At 42.4% G+C, this 14,169-nt stretch overlaps 23 non-coding genes across 23 annotated transcripts; all 23 read left to right on the forward strand.

Moving 5' to 3' along the window:
* Nucleotides 1-275: 275 nt before the first annotated feature.
* trnar-ucg (transfer RNA arginine (anticodon UCG)) lies at nt 276-348 on the forward strand. Its single transcript has one exon. It is a non-coding gene; the product is annotated as a tRNA-Arg (tRNA).
* A 161-nt stretch (nt 349-509) lies between these two features.
* Nucleotides 510-582, forward strand: trnar-ccg (transfer RNA arginine (anticodon CCG)). Its single transcript has one exon. It is a non-coding gene; the product is annotated as a tRNA-Arg (tRNA).
* A 336-nt stretch (nt 583-918) lies between these two features.
* Nucleotides 919-991, forward strand: trnar-ucg (transfer RNA arginine (anticodon UCG)). The gene has a single exon. It is a non-coding gene; the product is annotated as a tRNA-Arg (tRNA).
* Nucleotides 992-2,121: 1,130 nt separating this feature from the next.
* trnar-ucg (transfer RNA arginine (anticodon UCG)) lies at nt 2,122-2,194 on the forward strand. The gene has a single exon. It is a non-coding gene; the product is annotated as a tRNA-Arg (tRNA).
* A 160-nt stretch (nt 2,195-2,354) lies between these two features.
* Nucleotides 2,355-2,427, forward strand: trnar-ccg (transfer RNA arginine (anticodon CCG)). Its single transcript has one exon. It is a non-coding gene; the product is annotated as a tRNA-Arg (tRNA).
* Nucleotides 2,428-2,763: 336 nt separating this feature from the next.
* trnar-ucg (transfer RNA arginine (anticodon UCG)) lies at nt 2,764-2,836 on the forward strand. The gene has a single exon. It is a non-coding gene; the product is annotated as a tRNA-Arg (tRNA).
* Nucleotides 2,837-3,483: 647 nt separating this feature from the next.
* On the forward strand, nt 3,484-3,556 carry trnar-ccg (transfer RNA arginine (anticodon CCG)). The gene has a single exon. It is a non-coding gene; the product is annotated as a tRNA-Arg (tRNA).
* Nucleotides 3,557-3,892: 336 nt separating this feature from the next.
* trnar-ucg (transfer RNA arginine (anticodon UCG)) lies at nt 3,893-3,965 on the forward strand. The gene has a single exon. It is a non-coding gene; the product is annotated as a tRNA-Arg (tRNA).
* Nucleotides 3,966-5,095: 1,130 nt separating this feature from the next.
* On the forward strand, nt 5,096-5,168 carry trnar-ucg (transfer RNA arginine (anticodon UCG)). The gene has a single exon. It is a non-coding gene; the product is annotated as a tRNA-Arg (tRNA).
* A 161-nt stretch (nt 5,169-5,329) lies between these two features.
* trnar-ccg (transfer RNA arginine (anticodon CCG)) lies at nt 5,330-5,402 on the forward strand. Its single transcript has one exon. It is a non-coding gene; the product is annotated as a tRNA-Arg (tRNA).
* Nucleotides 5,403-5,738: 336 nt separating this feature from the next.
* trnar-ucg (transfer RNA arginine (anticodon UCG)) lies at nt 5,739-5,811 on the forward strand. The gene has a single exon. It is a non-coding gene; the product is annotated as a tRNA-Arg (tRNA).
* A 1,129-nt stretch (nt 5,812-6,940) lies between these two features.
* trnar-ucg (transfer RNA arginine (anticodon UCG)) lies at nt 6,941-7,013 on the forward strand. Its single transcript has one exon. It is a non-coding gene; the product is annotated as a tRNA-Arg (tRNA).
* Nucleotides 7,014-7,174: 161 nt separating this feature from the next.
* trnar-ccg (transfer RNA arginine (anticodon CCG)) lies at nt 7,175-7,247 on the forward strand. Its single transcript has one exon. It is a non-coding gene; the product is annotated as a tRNA-Arg (tRNA).
* Nucleotides 7,248-7,583: 336 nt separating this feature from the next.
* On the forward strand, nt 7,584-7,656 carry trnar-ucg (transfer RNA arginine (anticodon UCG)). Its single transcript has one exon. It is a non-coding gene; the product is annotated as a tRNA-Arg (tRNA).
* A 1,130-nt stretch (nt 7,657-8,786) lies between these two features.
* trnar-ucg (transfer RNA arginine (anticodon UCG)) lies at nt 8,787-8,859 on the forward strand. Its single transcript has one exon. It is a non-coding gene; the product is annotated as a tRNA-Arg (tRNA).
* A 161-nt stretch (nt 8,860-9,020) lies between these two features.
* trnar-ccg (transfer RNA arginine (anticodon CCG)) lies at nt 9,021-9,093 on the forward strand. Its single transcript has one exon. It is a non-coding gene; the product is annotated as a tRNA-Arg (tRNA).
* Nucleotides 9,094-9,429: 336 nt separating this feature from the next.
* On the forward strand, nt 9,430-9,502 carry trnar-ucg (transfer RNA arginine (anticodon UCG)). The gene has a single exon. It is a non-coding gene; the product is annotated as a tRNA-Arg (tRNA).
* Nucleotides 9,503-10,631: 1,129 nt separating this feature from the next.
* On the forward strand, nt 10,632-10,704 carry trnar-ucg (transfer RNA arginine (anticodon UCG)). The gene has a single exon. It is a non-coding gene; the product is annotated as a tRNA-Arg (tRNA).
* Nucleotides 10,705-10,865: 161 nt separating this feature from the next.
* trnar-ccg (transfer RNA arginine (anticodon CCG)) lies at nt 10,866-10,938 on the forward strand. The gene has a single exon. It is a non-coding gene; the product is annotated as a tRNA-Arg (tRNA).
* A 336-nt stretch (nt 10,939-11,274) lies between these two features.
* Nucleotides 11,275-11,347, forward strand: trnar-ucg (transfer RNA arginine (anticodon UCG)). Its single transcript has one exon. It is a non-coding gene; the product is annotated as a tRNA-Arg (tRNA).
* A 1,129-nt stretch (nt 11,348-12,476) lies between these two features.
* Nucleotides 12,477-12,549, forward strand: trnar-ucg (transfer RNA arginine (anticodon UCG)). The gene has a single exon. It is a non-coding gene; the product is annotated as a tRNA-Arg (tRNA).
* A 161-nt stretch (nt 12,550-12,710) lies between these two features.
* trnar-ccg (transfer RNA arginine (anticodon CCG)) lies at nt 12,711-12,783 on the forward strand. Its single transcript has one exon. It is a non-coding gene; the product is annotated as a tRNA-Arg (tRNA).
* Nucleotides 12,784-13,119: 336 nt separating this feature from the next.
* Nucleotides 13,120-13,192, forward strand: trnar-ucg (transfer RNA arginine (anticodon UCG)). Its single transcript has one exon. It is a non-coding gene; the product is annotated as a tRNA-Arg (tRNA).
* The last annotated feature ends 977 nt before the right edge of the window (nt 13,193-14,169 follow it).

Consider the following 14,169-nt stretch of genomic DNA (forward strand, 5'->3'; position numbering starts at 1 on the left):
TCAGGAGCTGTGAATTGTGGGTTCAAGTCCCACCTGGGTCGTCTTTCAGGGCTTTCATTTAAGTGGGCTATGCAAGAAATTTCAGGATGATAACTTCAATATGACACTATAGCCCCAAGAATTAGCATAGAACTGGCAATTTCATGATATTGCTTTCAGTTTAGTTTGTTTCTGACTGTCTGTCAATGACTCTGGGTTCGAATCCCAATGTCATGATATCGCTTTTAGTTTGTTTATGACTGTGTGTCAATGCCTCTGGGTTCACCGGTGAACAGGGCCCAGTGGCCTAATGGATAAGGCATCAGCCTTCGGAGCTGAGGATTGTGGGTTCGAGTCCCACCTGGGTCATCTTTCAAGCGTTGCATTTAAGCTGGCAGTGCAAGAAAGAAATTCAAGGACGATAACTTCAGTGTAGACACAAGAATTAGAATAGAACTGGCAAATTAATGATATTGCTTTTAGTTTGTTTATGACTGTGTGTCACTGCCTCTTGATTCATCAGTGAACGAGGCCCAGTGGCCTAATGGATAAGGCATCAGCCTCCGGAGCTGGGAATTGTGGGTTCAAGTCCCACCTGGGTCGTCTTTGAGGGCTTTCATTTAAGTGGGCTATGCAAGAAATTTCAGGATGATAACTTCAATATGACACTATAGCCCCAAGAATTAGCATAGAACTGGAAATTTTATGATATTGCTTTCAGTTTAGTTTGTTTCTGACTGTCTGTCAATGACTCTGGTTCGAATCCCACCTGGGTCATCTTTCAAGAGTTGCATTTAAGCTGGCAGTGCAAGACAGAAATTCAAGGACGATATCTTTCATTGTAGACATAAGAATTAGCATAGAACTGGCAATGTCATGATATCGCTTTTAGTTTGTTTATGACTGTGTGTCAATGCCTCTGGGTTCACCAGTGAACGAGGCCCAGTGGCCTAATGGATAAGGCATCAGCCTTCGGAGCTGAGGATTGTGGGTTCGAGTCCCACTTGGGTCATCATTCAAGAGTTGCATTTCAGCTGGCATTGCAAGAAAGAAATTCAATGGTGAACTTTTACTATAGACACAAGAATTAGCATAGAACTGGCATTTTTTGAAAATAACTTTCAATTTAGCTTGCATCAGAATGTTAATGAATACCTCAGGCTTAATCAGAGAAAAGGTCCAGTTGTCTAATAAATAAGGCATCAACCTTCGGAGCTGGGGGTTGTGAATTAAATTACCACCTGAGTCGTCAATGAGAGGTTAGATTTAAGTTGGCTGCGCAACAGGTACCAGGATGATAAGTGCAAGGAGACACAATAGCTGTGACAAAGGAACATGAGAGTTAGCATAGAACTGCCAACGGAACATGAGAACTAGCAATTTCATGAAAACTCTTTCAGTTTAGTTTGTTTCTGACTGTCTGTCAATGCCTCTGGGTTCACCAGTGAACAAGGCCCAGTGGCCTAATGCATCGGTCTTCAGAGCTGAGGATTGTGGGTTCATCTTTCAAGGTTGGTGTTTATGTTGGCAGTGCAAGGAAGAAATTCTAGGACGATAACGTCAATATGACACTATAGCCACAAGATTAATCATAAAATTGGCAAATTTCTGAAAACTCACTCAGTTCAGCTTGGATAAGACGGTCTGTAAATGCCTCTGTGTGGGCTTGTTGGAAAATACCCAGTGGCCAAACGGATAAAGCATCAACCTTCAGAGCTGAAGATTGTGGGTTCAAGTCATGAGAATTATCATAGAACAGGCAATTTTCTGAAATCTCACTCAGATCAGCTTCGGATAAGACTTTCTGTAATGCCTCTGGGTTCACTAACAGATGTGGCCCATTGGCCTAATGGATAAGGCATCAGCCTCAGGAGCTGTGAATTGTGGGTTCAAGTCCCACCTGGGTCGTCTTTCAGGGCTTTCATTTAAGTGGGCTATGCAAGAAATTTCAGGATGATAACTTCAATATGACACTATAGCCCCAAGAATTAGCATAGAACTGGCAATTTCATGATATTGCTTTCAGTTTAGTTTGTTTCTGACTGTCTGTCAATGACTCTGGGTTCGAATCCCAATGTCATGATATCGCTTTTAGTTTGTTTATGACTGTGTGTCAATGCCTCTGGGTTCACCGGTGAACAGGGCCCAGTGGCCTAATGGATAAGGCATCAGCCTTCGGAGCTGAGGATTGTGGGTTCGAGTCCCACCTGGGTCATCTTTCAAGCGTTGCATTTAAGCTGGCAGTGCAAGAAAGAAATTCAAGGACGATAACTTCAGTGTAGACACAAGAATTAGAATAGAACTGGCAATTAATGATATTGCTTTTAGTTTGTTTATGACTGTGTGTCACTGCCTCTTGATTCATCAGTGAACGAGGCCCAGTGGCCTAATGGATAAGGCATCAGCCTCCGGAGCTGGGAATTGTGGGTTCAAGTCCCACCTGGGTCGTCTTTGAGGGCTTTCATTTAAGTGGGCTATGCAAGAAATTTCAGGATGATAACTTCAATATGACACTATAGCCCCAAGAATTAGCATAGAACTGGAAATTTTATGATATTGCTTTCAGTTTAGTTTGTTTCTGACTGTCTGTCAATGACTCTGGGTTCGAATCCCACCTGGGTCATCTTTCAAGAGTTGCATTTAAGCTGGCAGTGCAAGACAGAAATTCAAGGACGATATCTTCATTGTAGACATAAGAATTAGCATAGAACTGGCAATGTCATGATATCGCTTTTAGTTTGTTTATGACTGTGTGTCAATGCCTCTGGGTTCACCAGTGAACGAGGCCCAGTGGCCTAATGGATAAGGCATCAGCCTTCGGAGCTGAGGATTGTGGGTTCGAGTCCCACTTGGGTCATCATTCAAGAGTTGCATTTCAGCTGGCATTGCAAGAAAGAAATTCAATGGTGACTTTTACTATAGACACAAGAATTAGCATAGAACTGGCATTTTTTGAAATAACTTTCAATTTAGCTTGCATCAGAATGTTAATGAATACCTCAGGCTTAATCAGAGAAAAGGTCCAGTTGTCTAATAAATAAGGCATCAACCTTCGGAGCTGGGGGTTGTGAATTAAATTACCACCTGAGTCGTCAATGAGAGGTTAGATTTAAGTTGGCTGCGCACAGGTACCAGGATGATAAGTGCAAGGAGACACAATAGCTGTGACAAAGGAACATGAGAGTTAGCATAGAACTGCCAACGGAACATGAGAACTAGCAATTTCATGAAAACTCTTTCAGTTTAGTTTGTTTCTGACTGTCTGTCAATGCCTCTGGGTTCACCAGTGAACAAGGCCCAGTGGCCTAATGCATCGGTCTTCAGAGCTGAGGATTGTGGGTTCATCTTTCAAGGTTGGTGTTTATGTTGGCAGTGCAAGAAAGAAATTCAAGGACGATAACTTCAGTGTAGACACAAGAATTAGAATAGAACTGGCAAATTAATGATATTGCTTTTAGTTTGTTTATGACTGTGTGTCACTGCCTCTGATTCATCAGTGAACGAGGCCCAGTGGCCTAATGGATAAGGCATCAGCCTCCGGAGCTGGGAATTGTGGGTTCAAGTCCCACCTGGGTCGTCTTTGAGGGCTTTCATTTAAGTGGGCTATGCAAGAAATTTCAGGATGATAACTTCAATATGACACTATAGCCCCAAGAATTAGCATAGAACTGGAAATTTTATGATATTGCTTTCAGTTTAGTTTGTTTCTGACTGTCTGTCAATGACTCTGGGTTCGAATCCCACCTGGGTCATCTTTCAAGAGTTGCATTTAAGCTGGCAGTGCAAGACAGAAATTCAAGGACGATATCTTCATTGTAGACATAAGAATTAGCATAGAACTGGCAATGTCATGATATCGCTTTTAGTTTGTTTATGACTGTGTGTCAATGCCTCTGGGTTCACCAGTGAACGAGGCCCAGTGGCCTAATGGATAAGGCATCAGCCTTCGGAGCTGAGGATTGTGGGTTCGAGTCCCACTTGGGTCATCATTCAAGAGTTGCATTTCAGCTGGCATTGCAAGAAAGAAATTCAATGGTGAACTTTTACTATAGACACAAGAATTAGCATAGAACTGGCATTTTTTTGAAATAACTTTCAATTTAGCTTGCATCAGAATGTTAATGAATACCTCAGGCTTAATCAGAGAAAAGGTCCAGTTGTCTAATAAATAAGGCATCAACCTTCGGAGCTGGGGGTTGTGAATTAAATTACCACCTGAGTCGTCAATGAGAGGTTAGATTTAAGTTGGCTGCGCAACAGGTACCAGGATGATAAGTGCAAGGAGACACAATAGCTGTGACAAAGGAACATGAGAGTTAGCATAGAACTGCCAACGGAACATGAGAACTAGCAATTTCATGAAAACTCTTTCAGTTTAGTTTGTTTCTGACTGTCTGTCAATGCCTCTGGGTTCACCAGTGAACAAGGCCCAGTGGCCTAATGCATCGGTCTTCAGAGCTGAGGATTGTGGGTTCATCTTTCAAGGTTGGTGTTTATGTTGGCAGTGCAAGGAAGAAATTCTAGGACGATAACGTCAATATGACACTATAGCCACAAGATTAATCATAAAATTGGCAAATTTCTGAAAACTCACTCAGTTCAGCTTGGATAAGACGGTCTGTAAATGCCTCTGTGTGGGCTTGTTGGAAAATACCCAGTGGCCAAACGGATAAAGCATCAACCTTCAGAGCTGAAGATTGTGGGTTCAAGTCATGAGAATTATCATAGAACAGGCAATTTTCTGAAATCTCACTCAGATCAGCTTCGGATAAGACTTTCTGTAATGCCTCTGGGTTCACTAACAGATGTGGCCCATTGGCCTAATGGATAAGGCATCAGCCTCAGGAGCTGTGAATTGTGGGTTCAAGTCCCACCTGGGTCGTCTTTCAGGGCTTTCATTTAAGTGGGCTATGCAAGAAATTTCAGGATGATAACTTCAATATGACACTATAGCCCCAAGAATTAGCATAGAACTGGCAATTTCATGATATTGCTTTCAGTTTAGTTTGTTTCTGACTGTCTGTCAATGACTCTGGGTTCGAATCCCAATGTCATGATATCGCTTTTAGTTTGTTTATGACTGTGTGTCAATGCCTCTGGGTTCACCGGTGAACAGGGCCCAGTGGCCTAATGGATAAGGCATCAGCCTTCGGAGCTGAGGATTGTGGGTTCGAGTCCCACCTGGGTCATCTTTCAAGCGTTGCATTTAAGCTGGCAGTGCAAGAAAGAAATTCAAGGACGATAACTTCAGTGTAGACACAAGAATTAGAATAGAACTGGCAAATTAATGATATTGCTTTTAGTTTGTTTATGACTGTGTGTCACTGCCTCTTGATTCATCAGTGAACGAGGCCCAGTGGCCTAATGGATAAGGCATCAGCCTCCGGAGCTGGGAATTGTGGGTTCAAGTCCCACCTGGGTCGTCTTTGAGGGCTTTCATTTAAGTGGGCTATGCAAGAAATTTCAGGATGATAACTTCAATATGACACTATAGCCCCAAGAATTAGCATAGAACTGGAAATTTTATGATATTGCTTTCAGTTTAGTTTGTTTCTGACTGTCTGTCAATGACTCTGGGTTCGAATCCCACCTGGGTCATCTTTCAAGAGTTGCATTTAAGCTGGCAGTGCAAGACAGAAATTCAAGGACGATATCTTCATTGTAGACATAAGAATTAGCATAGAACTGGCAATGTCATGATATCGCTTTTAGTTTGTTTATGACTGTGTGTCAATGCCTCTGGGTTCACCAGTGAACGAGGCCCAGTGGCCTAATGGATAAGGCATCAGCCTTCGGAGCTGAGGATTGTGGGTTCGAGTCCCACTTGGGTCATCATTCAAGAGTTGCATTTCAGCTGGCATTGCAAGAAAGAAATTCAATGGTGAACTTTTACTATAGACACAAGAATTAGCATAGAACTGGCATTTTTTGAAATAACTTTCAATTTAGCTTGCATCAGAATGTTAATGAATACCTCAGGCTTAATCAGAGAAAAGGTCCAGTTGTCTAATAAATAAGGCATCAACCTTCGGAGCTGGGGGTTGTGAATTAAATTACCACCTGAGTCGTCAATGAGAGGTTAGATTTAAGTTGGCTGCGCAACAGGTACCAGGATGATAAGTGCAAGGAGACACAATAGCTGTGACAAAGGAACATGAGAGTTAGCATAGAACTGCCAACGGAACATGAGAACTAGCAATTTCATGAAAACTCTTTCAGTTTAGTTTGTTTCTGACTGTCTGTCAATGCCTCTGGGTTCACCAGTGAACAAGGCCCAGTGGCCTAATGCATCGGTCTTCAGAGCTGAGGATTGTGGGTTCATCTTTCAAGGTTGGTGTTTATGTTGGCAGTGCAAGGAAGAAATTCTAGGACGATAACGTCAATATGACACTATAGCCACAATATTAATCATAAAATTGGCAAATTTCTGAAAACTCACTCAGTTCAGCTTGGATAAGACGGTCTGTAAATGCCTCTGTGTGGGCTTGTTGGAAAATACCCAGTGGCCAAACGGATAAAGCATCAACCTTCAGAGCTGAAGATTGTGGGTTCAAGTCATGAGAATTATCATAGAACAGGCAATTTTCTGAAATCTCACTCAGATCAGCTTCGGATAAGACTTTCTGTAATGCCTCTGGGTTCACTAACAGATGTGGCCCATTGGCCTAATGGATAAGGCATCAGCCTCAGGAGCTGTGAATTGTGGGTTCAAGTCCCACCTGGGTCGTCTTTCAGGGCTTTCATTTAAGTGGGCTATGCAAGAAATTTCAGGATGATAACTTCAATATGACACTATAGCCCCAAGAATTAGCATAGAACTGGCAATTTCATGATATTGCTTTCAGTTTAGTTTGTTTCTGACTGTCTGTCAATGACTCTGGGTTCGAATCCCAATGTCATGATATCGCTTTTAGTTTGTTTATGACTGTGTGTCAATGCCTCTGGGTTCACCGGTGAACAGGGCCCAGTGGCCTAATGGATAAGGCATCAGCCTTCGGAGCTGAGGATTGTGGGTTCGAGTCCCACCTGGGTCATCTTTCAAGCGTTGCATTTAAGCTGGCAGTGCAAGAAAGAAATTCAAGGACGATAACTTCAGTGTAGACACAAGAATTAGAATAGAACTGGCAATTTAATGATATTGCTTTTAGTTTGTTTATGACTGTGTGTCAATGCCTCTTGATTCATCAGTGAACGAGGCCCAGTGGCCTAATGGATAAGGCATCAGCCTCCGGAGCTGGGAATTGTGGGTTCAAGTCCCACCTGGGTCATCTTTGAGGGCTTTCATTTAAGTGGGCTATGCAAGAAATTTCAGGATGATAACTTCAATATGACACTATAGCCCCAAGAATTAGCATAGAACTGGAAATTTTATGATATTGCTTTCAGTTTAGTTTGTTTCTGACTGTCTGTCAATGACTCTGGGTTCGAATCCCACCTGGGTCATCTTTCAAGAGTTGCATTTAAGCTGGCAGTGCAAGACAGAAATTCAAGGACGATATCTTCATTGTAGACATAAGAATTAGCATAGAACTGGCAATGTCATGATATCGCTTTTAGTTTGTTTATGACTGTGTGTCAATGCCTCTGGGTTCACCAGTGAACGAGGCCCAGTGGCCTAATGGATAAGGCATCAGCCTTCGGAGCTGAGGATTGTGGGTTCGAGTCCCACTTGGGTCATCATTCAAGCAGTTGCATTTCAGCTGGCATTGCAAGAAAGAAATTCAATGGTGAACTTTTACTATAGACACAAGAATTAGCATAGAACTGGCATTTTTTGAAATAACTTTCAATTTAGCTTGCATCAGAATGTTAATGAATACCTCAGGCTTAATCAGAGAAAAGGTCCAGTTGTCTAATAAATAAGGCATCAACCTTCGGAGCTGGGGGTTGTGAATTAAATTACCACCTGAGTCGTCAATGAGAGGTTAGATTTAAGTTGGCTGCGCAACAGGTACCAGGATGATAAGTGCAAGGAGACACAATAGCTGTGACAAAGGAACATGAGAGTTAGCATAGAACTGCCAACGGAACATGAGAACTAGCAATTTCATGAAAACTCTTTCAGTTTAGTTTGTTTCTGACTGTCTGTCAATGCCTCTGGGTTCACCAGTGAACAAGGCCCAGTGGCCTAATGCATCGGTCTTCAGAGCTGAGGATTGTGGGTTCATCTTTCAAGGTTGGTGTTTATGTTGGCAGTGCAAGGAAGAAATTCTAGGACGATAACGTCAATATGACACTATAGCCACAATATTAATCATAAAATTGGCAAATTTCTGAAAACTCACTCAGTTCAGCTTGGATAAGACGGTCTGTAAATGCCTCTGTGTGGGCTTGTTGGAAAATACCCAGTGGCCAAACGGATAAAGCATCAACCTTCAGAGCTGAAGATTGTGGGTTCAAGTCATGAGAATTATCATAGAACAGGCAATTTTCTGAAATCTCACTCAGATCAGCTTCGGATAAGACTTTCTGTAATGCCTCTGGGTTCACTAACAGATGTGGCCCATTGGCCTAATGGATAAGGCATCAGCCTCAGGAGCTGTGAATTGTGGGTTCAAGTCCCACCTGGGTCGTCTTTCAGGGCTTTCATTTAAGTGGGCTATGCAAGAAATTTCAGGATGATAACTTCAATATGACACTATAGCCCCAAGAATTAGCATAGAACTGGCAATTTCATGATATTGCTTTCAGTTTAGTTTGTTTCTGACTGTCTGTCAATGACTCTGGGTTCGAATCCCAATGTCATGATATCGCTTTTAGTTTGTTTATGACTGTGTGTCAATGCCTCTGGGTTCACCGGTGAACAGGGCCCAGTGGCCTAATGGATAAGGCATCAGCCTTCGGAGCTGAGGATTGTGGGTTCGAGTCCCACCTGGGTCATCTTTCAAGCGTTGCATTTAAGCTGGCAGTGCAAGAAAGAAATTCAAGGACGATAACTTCAGTGTAGACACAAGAATTAGAATAGAACTGGCAAATTAATGATATTGCTTTTAGTTTGTTTATGACTGTGTGTCACTGCCTCTTGATTCATCAGTGAACGAGGCCCAGTGGCCTAATGGATAAGGCATCAGCCTCCGGAGCTGGGAATTGTGGGTTCAAGTCCCACCTGGGTCGTCTTTGAGGGCTTTCATTTAAGTGGGCTATGCAAGAAATTTCAGGATGATAACTTCAATATGACACTATAGCCCCAAGAATTAGCATAGAACTGGAAATTTTATGATATTGCTTTCAGTTTAGTTTGTTTCTGACTGTCTGTCAATGACTCTGGTTTCGAATCCCACCTGGGTCATCTTTCAAGAGTTGCATTTAAGCTGGCAGTGCAAGACAGAAATTCAAGGACGATATCTTCATTGTAGACATAAGAATTAGCATAGAACTGGCAATGTCATGATATCGCTTTTAGTTTGTTTATGACTGTGTGTCAATGCCTCTGGGTTCACCAGTGAACGAGGCCCAGTGGCCTAATGGATAAGGCATCAGCCTTCGGAGCTGAGGATTGTGGGTTCGAGTCCCACTTGGGTCATCATTCAAGAGTTGCATTTCAGCTGGCATTGCAAGAAAGAAATTCAATGGTGAACTTTTACTATAGACACAAGAATTAGCATAGAACTGGCATTTTTTGAAATAACTTTCAATTTAGCTTGCATCAGAATGTTAATGAATACCTCAGGCTTAATCAGAGAAAAGGTCCAGTTGTCTAATAAATAAGGCATCAACCTTCGGAGCTGGGGGTTGTGAATTAAATTACCACCTGAGTCGTCAATGAGAGGTTAGATTTAAGTTGGCTGCGCAACAGGTACCAGGATGATAAGTGCAAGGAGACACAATAGCTGTGACAAAGGAACATGAGAGTTAGCATAGAACTGCCAACGGAACATGAGAACTAGCAATTTCATGAAAACTCTTTCAGTTTAGTTTGTTTCTGACTGTCTGTCAATGCCTCTGGGTTCACCAGTGAACAAGGCCCAGTGGCCTAATGCATCGGTCTTCAGAGCTGAGGATTGTGGGTTCATCTTTCAAGGTTGGTGTTTATGTTGGCAGTGCAAGGAAGAAATTCTAGGACGATAACGTCAATATGACACTATAGCCACAAGATTAATCATAAAATTGGCAAATTTCTGAAAACTCACTCAGTTCAGCTTGGATAAGACGGTCTGTAAATGCCTCTGTGTGGGCTTGTTGGAAAATACCCAGTGGCCAAACGGATAAAGCATCAACCTTCAGAGCTGAAGATTGTGGGTTCAAGTCATGAGAATTATCATAGAACAGGCAATTTTCTGAAATCTCACTCAGATCAGCTTCGGATAAGACTTTCTGTAATGCCTCTGGGTTCACTAACAGATGTGGCCCATTGGCCTAATGGATAAGGCATCAGCCTCAGGAGCTGTGAATTGTGGGTTCAAGTCCCACCTGGGTCGTCTTTCAGGGCTTTCATTTAAGTGGGCTATGCAAGAAATTTCAGGATGATAACTTCAATATGACACTATAGCCCCAAGAATTAGCATAGAACTGGCAATTTCATGATATTGCTTTCAGTTTAGTTTGTTTCTGACTGTCTGTCAATGACTCTGGGTTTGAATCCCAATGTCATGATATCGCTTTTAGTTTGTTTATGACTGTGTGTCAATGCCTCTGGGTTCACCGGTGAACAGGGCCCAGTGGCCTAATGGATAAGGCATCAGCCTTCGGAGCTGAGGATTGTGGGTTCGAGTCCCACCTGGGTCATCTTTCAAGCGTTGCATTTAAGCTGGCAGTGCAAGAAAGAAATTCAAGGACGATAACTTCAGTGTAGACACAAGAATTAGAATAGAACTGGCAAATTAATGATATTGCTTTTAGTTTGTTTATGACTGTGTGTCACTGCCTCTTGATTCATCAGTGAACGAGGCCCAGTGGCCTAATGGATAAGGCATCAGCCTCCGGAGCTGGGAATTGTGGGTTCAAGTCCCACCTGGGTCGTCTTTGAGGGCTTTCATTTAAGTGGGCTATGCAAGAAATTTCAGGATGATAACTTCAATATGACACTATAGCCCCAAGAATTAGCATAGAACTGGAAATTTTATGATATTGCTTTCAGTTTAGTTTGTTTCTGACTGTCTGTCAATGACTCTGGGTTCGAATCCCACCTGGGTCATCTTTCAAGAGTTGCATTTAAGCTGGCAGTGCAAGACAGAAATTCAAGGACGATATCTTCATTGTAGACATAAGAATTAGCATAGAACTGGCAATGTCATGATATCGCTTTTAGTTTGTTTATGACTGTGTGTCAATGCCTCTGGGATCACCAGTGAATGAGGCCCAGTGGCCTAATGGGTAAGGCATCAGCCTTCGGAGCTGAGGATTGTGGGTTCGAGTCCCACTTGGGTCATCATTCAAGAGTTGCATTTCAGCTGGCATTGCAAGAAAGAAATTCAATGGTGAACTTTTACTATAGACACAAGAATTAGCATAGAACTGGCATTTTTTGAAATAACTTTCAATTTAGCTTGCATCAGAATGTTAATGAATACCTCAGGCTTAATCAGAGAAAAGGTCCAGTTGTCTAATAAATAAGGCATCAACCTTCGGAGCTGGGGGTTGTGAATTAAATTACCACCTGAGTCGTCAATGAGAGGTTAGATTTAAGTTGGCTGCGCAACAGGTACCAGGATGATAAGTGCAAGGAGACACAATAGCTGTGACAAAGGAACATGAGAGTTAGCATAGAACTGCCAACGGAACATGAGAACTAGCAATTTCATGAAAACTCTTTCAGTTTAGTTTGTTTCTGACTGTCTGTCAATGCCTCTGGGTTCACCAGTGAACAAGGCCCAGTGGCCTAATGCATCGGTCTTCAGAGCTGAGGATTGTGGGTTCATCTTTCAAGGTTGGTGTTTATGTTGGCAGTGCAAGGAAGAAATTCTAGGACGATAACGTCAATATGACACTATAGCCACAAGATTAATCATAAAATTGGCAAATTTCTGAAAACTCACTCAGTTCAGCTTGGATAAGACGGTCTGTAAATGCCTCTGTGTGGGCTTGTTGGAAAATACCCAGTGGCCAAACGGATAAAGCATCAACCTTCAGAGCTGAAGATTGTGGGTTCAAGTCATGAGAATTATCATAGAACAGGCAATTTTCTGAAATCTCACTCAGATCAGCTTCGGATAAGACTTTCTGTAATGCCTCTGGGTTCACTAACAGATGTGGCCCATTGGCCTAATGGATAAGGCATCAGCCTCAGGAGCTGTGAATTGTGGGTTCAAGTCCCACCTGGGTCGTCTTTCAGGGCTTTCATTTAAGTGGGCTATGCAAGAAATTTCAGGATGATAACTTCAATATGACACTATAGCCCCAAGAATTAGCATAGAACTGGCAATTTCATGATATTGCTTTCAGTTTAGTTTGTTTCTGACTGTCTGTCAATGACTCTGGGTTCGAATCCCAATGTCATGATATCGCTTTTAGTTTGTTTATGACTGTGTGTCAATGCCTCTGGGTTCACCGGTGAACAGGGCCCAGTGGCCTAATGGATAAGGCATCAGCCTTCGGAGCTGAGGATTGTGGGTTCGAGTCCCACCTGGGTCATCTTTCAAGCGTTGCATTTAAGCTGGCAGTGCAAGAAAGAAATTCAAGGACGATAACTTCAGTGTAGACACAAGAATTAGAATAGAACTGGCAATTTAATGATATTGCTTTTAGTTTGTTTATGACTGTGTGTCAATGCCTCTTGATTCATCAGTGAACGAGGCCCAGTGGCCTAATGGATAAGGCATCAGCCTCCGGAGCTGGGAATTGTGGGTTCAAGTCCCACCTGGGTCATCTTTGAGGGCTTTCATTTAAGTGGGCTATGCAAGAAATTTCAGGATGATAACTTCAATATGACACTATAGCCCCAAGAATTAGCATAGAACTGGAAATTTTATGATATTGCTTTCAGTTTAGTTTGTTTCTGACTGTCTGTCAATGACTCTGGGTTCGAATCCCACCTGGGTCATCTTTCAAGAGTTGCATTTAAGCTGGCAGTGCAAGACAGAAATTCAAGGACGATATCTTCATTGTAGACATAAGAATTAGCATAGAACTGGCAATGTCATGATATCGCTTTTAGTTTGTTTATGACTGTGTGTCAATGCCTCTGGGTTCACCAGTGAACGAGGCCCAGTGGCCTAATGGATAAGGCATCAGCCTTCGGAGCTGAGGATTGTGGGTTCGAGTCCCACTTGGGTCATCATTCAAGAGTTGCATTTCAGCTGGCATTGCAAGAAAGAAATTCAATGGTGAACTTTTACTATAGACACAAGAATTAGCATAGAACTGGCATTTTTTTGAAATAACTTTCAATTTAGCTTGCATCAGAATGTTAATGAATACCTCAGGCTTAATCAGAGAAAAGGTCCAGTTGTCTAATAAATAAGGCATCAACCTTCGGAGCTGGGGGTTGTGAATTAAATTACCACCTGAGTCGTCAATGAGAGGTTAGATTTAAGTTGGCTGCGCAACAGGTACCAGGATGATAAGTGCAAGGAGACACAATAGCTGTGACAAAGGAACATGAGAGTTAGCATAGAACTGCCAACGGAACATGAGAACTAGCAATTTCATGAAAACTCTTTCAGTTTAGTTTGTTTCTGACTGTCTGTCAATGCCTCTGGGTTCACCAGTGAACAAGGCCCAGTGGCCTAATGCATCGGTCTTCAGAGCTGAGGATTGTGGGTTCATCTTTCAAGGTTGGTGTTTATGTTGGCAGTGCAAGGAAGAAATTCTAGGACGATAACGTCAATATGACACTATAGCCACAAGATTAATCATAAAATTGGCAAATTTCTGAAAACTCACTCAGTTCAGCTTGGATAAGACGGTCTGTAAATGCCTCTGTGTGGGCTTGTTGGAAAATACCCAGTGGCCAAACGGATAAAGCATCAACCTTCAGAGCTGAAGATTGTGGGTTCAAGTCATGAGAATTATCATAGAACAGGCAATTTTCTGAAATCTCACTCAGATCAGCTTCGGATAAGACTTTCTGTAATGCCTCTGGGTTCACTAACAGATGTGGCCCATTGGCCTAATGGATAAGGCATCAGCCTCAGGAGCTGTGAATTGTGGGTTCAAGTCCCACCTGGGTCGTCTTTCAGGGCTTTCATTTAAGTGGGCTATGCAAGAAATTTCAGGATGATAACTTCAATATGACACTATAGCCCCAAGAAT

The sequence above is a fragment of the Carassius auratus genome, unplaced genomic scaffold (assembly GCF_003368295.1).
Source record: "Carassius auratus strain Wakin unplaced genomic scaffold, ASM336829v1 scaf_tig00214536, whole genome shotgun sequence".
Lineage (NCBI taxonomy): Eukaryota > Metazoa > Chordata > Actinopteri > Cypriniformes > Cyprinidae > Carassius > Carassius auratus.